At 45.2% G+C, this 8,104-nt stretch overlaps 1 pseudogene; it reads left to right on the top strand.

The window, feature by feature from the left end:
* Positions 1-2,827: 2,827 nt before the first annotated feature.
* On the top strand, positions 2,828-7,753 carry LOC130554032 (uncharacterized; annotated as a pseudogene).
* The last annotated feature ends 351 nt before the right edge of the window (positions 7,754-8,104 follow it).

Raw genomic sequence — 8,104 nt, 5'->3', positions numbered from 1 at the left:
GAATCTGTGAAATTTAGATTGTAATAAACATGAGGCGATTTGTACAAATAGAGACAGATTTGTGAATACAATGTTTTATTTTGTGTTCATGTATAATCATTTTGCGCATACCAACGAGAAGTTGTGCATTTGTTTATCCTGCAATGCGCGCGTCCATTCATCCTGTTCTGTGCATTCGGATTTTGAGACGTTCTTTACGCGGTTTTGCATTGGACAATCCACACACAAACAACTTCAGATCCACGCACAACCGTGCATAAACTACGGCCTACCACTAGATGGCAGTCTGACGGAGTGACGAAGAGGTTTGCGGCAGAGGTTGCGCTAGACTTTTTCATTGTCCGTCATTTTGACGAACAGGCTCATAAAAAATCCGTCATAATCTATTTTTACCCGTCACTGTGGTCCAAGGTTGATGTTACGTGCTAATTAGCATGTTTGTGACATCATCACTATGTACATGCGTTTTGCTTGACTGTCTTAAACATATATAATCAATCCGGGGAATGCATTTTCATTTTATTTTGCAACTTAAAGAGCGTTAAAAATACCATTTAAATAACATATTAAAACTATGTAGGAACTGACAAATGTAATTGATATAATTGAATTTTTATTTTCATTATTTGCACATATGTTATTTCAAATGTATATTTAAATACACAATTGCATTGTCATTTTACATACTGCATTGCCATTTTGCGTATTGCATTTCAAATTGAAAATAGCAACCAATATGCTTCCATATTGATGTCACCGCCTGTCGGATCTTGTGGCGCTACATCAAGTCGAACAAGCCTCTCATGTTTGGTGGCTCCTCCTCCTCACGACAGCTGCAGGTGAAAGTGAAACTATTACATCAGGAGCCATTTTACAGCAAAGCCTCGTTCAAGAAAATAAACATAAACAAGCTAAAAACACAGTAAGTATCAATAGTCTAATGTTTATTCAGTAGATTCAATATTGTTTTGCTCTGAACATCACATTAAGTTTATTGGTTGAGAACTGTCTTGGAAGTATTGTGTTATTTTTGGAATCAGAAAGTGTGTTATAAACTCAAAACATTAAAAGTGACGTTTTGGAAATGTAGTTTCACTGTTTGAAGACCAAATGTGCAGCTCAATGCTGTGGACGGACTGATGAAGGAAGTTTGATTTCTGAGATGAACATAACACATCAGTATTTGTTTACAGGTTCTACACTCTCTCTCTGGAGTCCGTCTCTCTCCTGCTCAGTGGTCGGCTCTGGTGTTTGTGTTACTGAATTAGAAGAGAAGCTGGATGAGTTTAATCTGAGGAATATGATCCATCACATGAATGTCTTCTGAGGCTTCTGCCAGTGATCAAAGCATCCAGAACAGCTGAGTGAGTCATTAACTGCAGTTTCACCTGAACATTTAACAGTCATATTACTGTAACAGTGATTAATGTCCTGTACATGATCAGAACATAATAAAAGTGAAGAATTGTTCACTGATCTATAGAGTGAGAGCTGCTCTCTTGTGCTCTGGCTTTTTATTGATTTCTTTGTTTTTATTGATTTATAATTGTGTGTCAGGGTTCAGTTCTGGCAGTAATTCTCTATCAGGTGCAGATTTTGCTTCAGCTCTTGTGCAGCTGATTCTCATTGTTCAAACATGATTCTCTGATGTGTGTATATCTGAGTGTGTTAACTCACTGTTGTGTTGTTATTTCTCTCTCAGTCTGAGGCTGAACTGTAATCTGACAGAGGAAAGTTGTTCATCACTGGCGTCAGTTCTCAGATCAAACTCCTCAAGTCTGACAGAACTGAACCTGAGTGACAATAAACTGCAGGATTCAGGAGTGAAGCTGCTCTCTGATGGACTGAAGAATACAAACTGTAAACTGAAGACACTGAAGTAAGAAAACGCCCAAATACAGTGAAACGTGTGTTTGTATCAAGTTCACTAGAGTTCCTTCTAAAAGTTTATGTGAATCATCTTCATATAATGTTGTTGATCATAGAGACTCAACAGTAACTGTCAGTCAATAACTCTCTGATGATTCAGATTATTCTGATCATTTCTGACTGTGAGACACTTTAACCAAACACACATCTGATGATAATTATACATTAAAGTTATAAAAAATATGAAACAAGATGTTATTGTAAAAAGTCATTGAGTTTTCTAATTAAATTGTCTTCTCTCTTTAGGTTGTGTTATTGCAGTATTGGATCTGAAGGTTGTGTTGCTCTGACTTCAGCTCTGAGATCAAACCCCTCACATCTGACACAACTGGATCTGATTTTTAATAATCCAGGAGATTCAGGAGTGAAGCTGCTCTCTGATCTACTGAAGGATCCACACTGTCAACTACACAAACTACTGTGAGTTGCTGATTCAATTATCATTTTGTTTATAAACTCACTATTATTAATAATCACAAGTGACTGTCAAGTATTTTTGCTGTTTATGTTTTGCTGTTTCACTCTTGTTCTTGTGTAAAGTTGATGTAGTAGCCAGTGGCAGCGTTTCACCAAAACCTCGGGTATGGCAACATTTCCTGTGGCCATACAACAACGACATTCCAAAGTAATGGAACCATAAATGATACCACATCATAATGATGTTTTATTAACTAAGTTCGGGAGGAGCACGTGCAGATAACTAACACGGCTGGTTCATCATTATCAATCTCACCAAACAGATAATGAATCCGGCTGGCTTTCCATGACTAATCACTCAATCAGATAACTAACCCAGCTGGTTCCCATAACCAATCTTACCAATTACCCTATCAGCCCGTGAGCGAATCCTTACAAATAGACAAGCTGCCTTACCTTTAGCATCTGTAGTGTTTTCAGCATGGCAGAGATCGAACTGCACCCCAACGAAAGGAATTTCGAAGCGCAGGATCCTCCCGCCTCTTCAAGCGCCGAGCAGCTTGCCGGCACAAGTCAGGCCATCTCAAGGGAGCCCCTGGCCTCAACACAGCCCCGACGGTCCTCCCACTCGGCATCTCGCACTCCGAGACGCCGAAGCCCACCACTTTTGGCATCACCGGCTTCTTCTTACATCTTGGCTTCGCCCTCCATCCCAGCCATCGAGAAATGGACCGTGCTGGGCCTGAGACAGGCTCTCACAAACGCCGACGTGCATTTCTCCCGACGGCTAACCAAGGCTGAGCTGTACGGCCTGTACTGCTCCATCAACCAGGAAGCCCGCTCTCCCAAGACAGCCGTACAGACCAAAGCAGCCAAACCTCAAAGCCGCGCCCGCGAATCGCCGTATTCAAGGCCGGCACAAACCCCAAATCCAGCATGGAATCAACCCCGTTCCCAGGATCACCGCAGCAGGCCCTCGGCTTGCCTCAGCCGCACACCCGACTCGCCGGCAGACAGCCCCGGCACTCTTCAAAACTTGATCATAGCGAGCAACCACGGCGGCGCGAGCATGCCTCCGCCTTCAGCCCCGCTGCTATTTCAAGTGGTGAAGACGTGTCAGGTGACCGCGTCCTTCTTTATCCAGCTCTATCATCTCAGCTCTTGTTAGGTCGCCGCTTCCCATTCTCCGCTCTACCATCAGGTCAGGCCATGAACTGCATCCTGCTCGCTGTGGTAACCTTGGAACAATGAGACAAGACTGGCTGAGAGTAGAGTACTGTTCTGCACTCTTTGATGCAACAAGTACATCAGTTGTGTTTTTGGTTCCGGTTGATCTAACTAATGCAGGCTAAACCCTCAGAGGATTTATATTATGGAAGTGTAGTGTATGCAAGGTTAAAAAGATGCGTCTTTAGTCTAGATTTAAACTGACAGAGTGTGTCTGCCTCCCGGACAGTGCAGGGAAGACTATTCCAAAGTTTAGGTGCTAGATAGGAAAAGGATCTACCACCTGCACTTGATTTTGAAATTCTAGGTATTACCAACTGACAGGACGCCTGAGAGCGTAATGCACGTGAAGGACTGTAATACAAGAGGAGTTCACTCAAGTATTGAGGAGCTAAACCATGTAGGGCTTTACTGTATAGGTAATAAGCAAGATTTTAAAGTTAACGCGATGCTTTATAGGTAACCAGTGCAAGGTTGACAGAACCGGGCTAATATGTTCATACTTTTTTGTACGTGTAAGAACTCGAGCTGCCGCGTTTTGGACCAGTTGGAGTTTTTGTAATAAGCCTGCAGGGGAACCACCTAACAGAGCATTACAGTAATGTAGTCTTGATGTCATGAATGCATGAATTAACTTCTCTGAATCTGACATTGACAGCATATGACGTAGTTTAGATATATTCTTAAAATGGAAAAACACAATTTTACAGGTGTTGGCGACGTGGCTCTCAAATGACAGATTACTATCGAATAGAACGCCAAGATTCTTTGCTGACGACGAGGGTTTTATGGAACATCCGTCAATAGTTAAACAGTATTCTTGGTTGTTACTTATAGCAGTTTTCGGTCCAATAAGTAACACTTCCGTTTTGTCCGAGTTCAGTAATAAAAAGTTGTTACTCATCCAGTTTTTTATATCGACTATGCATTCCATTATTCGATGGAACTGCTGTGTTTCATGAGGCTTCGAGGAAATATAAAGTTGAGTATCATCAGCATAACAGTGAAAGCTAACTCCGTGTCGCTTTATTATATCTCCTAGAGGTAGCATGTATAATGCGAAGAGCAGAGGCCCTAAGACTGAGCCCTGTGGTACACCGTACTGGACTTGCGATTTGCGTGACACCTCATTGTTTATTGCTACAAATTGAAAACGGTCGGATAAATAAGATTTAAACCATTTCAAAGCTATTCCCTTAATGCCGACATAATTTTCGAGTCTATGTAGGAGTGTGCTGTGGTCAATGGTATCGAATGCAGCACTAAGGTCTAGCAGCACCAATAACGAGATACAACCTCGGTCAGAGGCCAATAGCAGATCATTTGTAACTCTGATCAAAGCAGTCTCTGTACTGTGACATGCTCTAAATCCAGACTGGAATTCTTCATTGATGTGAAGTCCAGACTGGAATTCTTCATACTATAACAATCCTCCATTCAACAGTTCCACCAACCGGCAATCCACTTCCCATTCCCCGACGATGTCTGCAACAATTTCAATGCCGGAAAATGTGTCAGGCCACGATGCAGATTCATACATGCTTGCAAATTCTGCTGCGGAGCCCACGCCCGCCTCATCTGCCCGGTCTACAAAGCCAATAATAAAAAACCCAAACACTACTTGTCGACTCCTGTGAACATTTCTTGTTTGTCTTTTAAACTGTTACACCACCCTGACACCCATTTCACTAACTATTTACTGTCCGGTCTCTCTCACGGTTTTAACCCCAGCATCGAGAGTCCGCCCACCTTCAACCTAATCTGCCCAAATTTGCAGTCCGCCCTCGCAGAACCCGACACAGTTGACAGTCTAATAAAAAAAAGAAATCGACTCGAATTTCATTATCGGCCCCTTTTCCGTCCCGCCCTTCAGTTCTTTCCGCGTAAGCCCCATCGGCATAGCCACCAGAAAATCTTCTGGCAAAAAACGACTAATTTTCGACCACTCCTCCCCACACGCCTCTACCTTCCCAAGCATTAATAGTCTCATCCCGCTCGAAGAGTTTTCTCTTCACTACCATGACATTGACCAAGCCATAACGCTAATTAAAAACGCGGGGCGTGGCGCCTGGCTGGCCAAAGTCGGCATCACCTCCGCCTTTAAAGTAATGCCCATCCACCCAGACTTCTGGCATTTGTTCGGCATACGCTGGCGCAACAAATTCTTCTTTTCCATCCGCCTGACATTCGGCTGCAGAAGCAGCCCCAAAATTTTCGACATGTTGTCGGAGGCAGTCTGTTGGATCCTCTCCAACAATTATGCAATCCCCTACCTCATCCACCTTTTAGACGACTTTCTAATCATTTCTCCCCCCGACGCCATCCCAGCTGTGCATCTCACAACAGTCCAAAACGTTTTCACCAAGCTCGGGATTCCCCTCGCCCAGGAAAAAAACATGGGCCCAAGCACGTCCCTCGAATTCCTAGGAATAAATCTAGACTCCAAAATTTTTTTTACAGAACTATATTGGTCGACTCAAACCTCATCAAAAACCCGCACTGCTCCAAATGCGAGCTGTTCTCCGAACTCGGCTACCTAAATTATGCGATGCGCATCATTCCACAAGGCTGCCCTTTCATTTCACACCTTCTCTCTCTCGCATCCTCAGTCCACGCACTAGAAGATCGATTATACCTAACTAGCTTGTGTTGCAACGAGCTAAGCTTATGGATAAACTTTCTTAAACAATGGAACTGCCTTTCCTTCTTTTACAAAAACATGATCTCCCACCCCCTCGACATTAATCTATACACCGACGCTGCCCCCTCCGTCGGTTTCGGGGGGTTTTATCACGGTCGCTGGTTCGCTTCCACGTGCCCCCCCTCAGCTCACAGGCTTACCAGAGCCTCTCAAATCTTCTGCACTATTCGAACTATACCCGCTAGTCGTCGCAGCCTTTCTGTGGGGAAAGGAATGGTCCTCCACCAGCATCTTAGTACACTGCGACAACGAGGCGACCGTGCACTACATAAACAACGGCCGTTCACACTCCCCCGCATTAATGCCTTTCATAAGACGCCTAATTTGGATCTCAGCCTGCGACCAATTCACTCTCACCACAAAGCATGTTCCCGGTTCCCAAAACCAAACAGCTGACTCACTGTCCCGTTTCAATTTTCAGAAATTCAGGACTTTGGCACCAGAAGCAGACCCATTCCCAACCCCGGTTCCTCCATATTCAGAACTCATATTCCCATAAACCACCCGCTAAAAGCCCTCCATGTGGCCTCCCTAAAATCCATTCTCCAAGCTGTTTCCCCCAGGACCCTCCATTCCTACCTAACCACATAAAAGAGCTTCAAATCCTTCCACCACTCATACAACCTGCCAATCGCGGACTTCTCCCTGCTCACCGTCACCTCTTTCATCTCTCACCTCAACACCACAAAAAACTTCCAAGCCTGCTCCATAAAAGGGTACCTAAGCGGAATCCAATTTTTTCACAAACTAAAATTTGGCTCACCCTCCCCAGCCATAGCCAGCTCCCAGACATCGATGCTCATTAAAGGCATCGAAAGATCCCAGCCCACCCGCCCAGACCCCAGACAACCAATCACCCTGGAGGTTCTAACCAAATGCATCTCCACCCTCCGCAAGGGCTACCACTCAAGCCACACGGTATGCACGCTCGATGCCATGTTCGTTCTGGCCTTTTTCGGCTTCCTCCGATGCTCGGAACTCACCACCACATCCAGCTTCAACCCAAAACTCCACCCAATCATCTCAGATCTGTCAATCCTAGACTCCGAAACAATCTCCTATCTCATCAAACACAGCAAAACTGACCAAACGAAAAGAGTCTACCACGTATACATCTTCAACCTCCAGTCTCTCATCCAACCAGACCAAACCCTCTCGGCCTACCTCCACTTCAGACGCCCCCATGCCAAATTCCCTTCTGACCTGCTCTTTGTAGACGATTCCAACCACCCTGCCAATCGCTTCTGGTTCCAAAATCACCTAAAATCTGTACGACTCCTTTCCGGTTTCCCAGCAGATCAATTTTCCAGCCACTCCTTTTGCATAGGTGCAGCAACCACAGCCGCCCAAAAAGGCCTCTCCAAGCCGCAGATCCAAACACTCGGGCGCTGGACGTCAGAAGCTTTCAAAAGCTACATCCGGTCAGACCACAACCACATCAAAGAAGCTCACCGAGCCCTCATCAGCAATCTGCTGTAAAACTCGAAAAGCCAGCACTCCAGAAGCCTGCAATAAGACACCTCTACCCTCTACCACAGCAGACATCACCACTCTCGAAACCAGCATCGCTGCAGCGACGACCCCAGGGGCCCGTGCTTCCATCTTTCTCCACCACAACAAGACACCTCTACCCTCTGCCGCAGCAGACACAACTACTCTCTGCCGCAGCAGACACCACTACTCCAGAAGCCCGTATCACCGCTGCAACCACCCCAGTGGCCCTTGCTTCCTTCTCTCTCTCTGCTGCAGCAGACACCACTCTCGAAGCCAGCATCGCCGCAGCGACCGCCCCCAGGGGCCCGTGCTTCTATCTCTCTCTGCTGCAGCCCC

This window comes from Triplophysa rosa, linkage group LG5 (genome assembly GCF_024868665.1).
Source record: "Triplophysa rosa linkage group LG5, Trosa_1v2, whole genome shotgun sequence".
NCBI lineage: Eukaryota > Metazoa > Chordata > Actinopteri > Cypriniformes > Nemacheilidae > Triplophysa > Triplophysa rosa.
The sequence above is the reverse complement of the archived record's forward strand: the minus strand, read 5'-3'. Positions and strand labels throughout refer to the sequence as shown.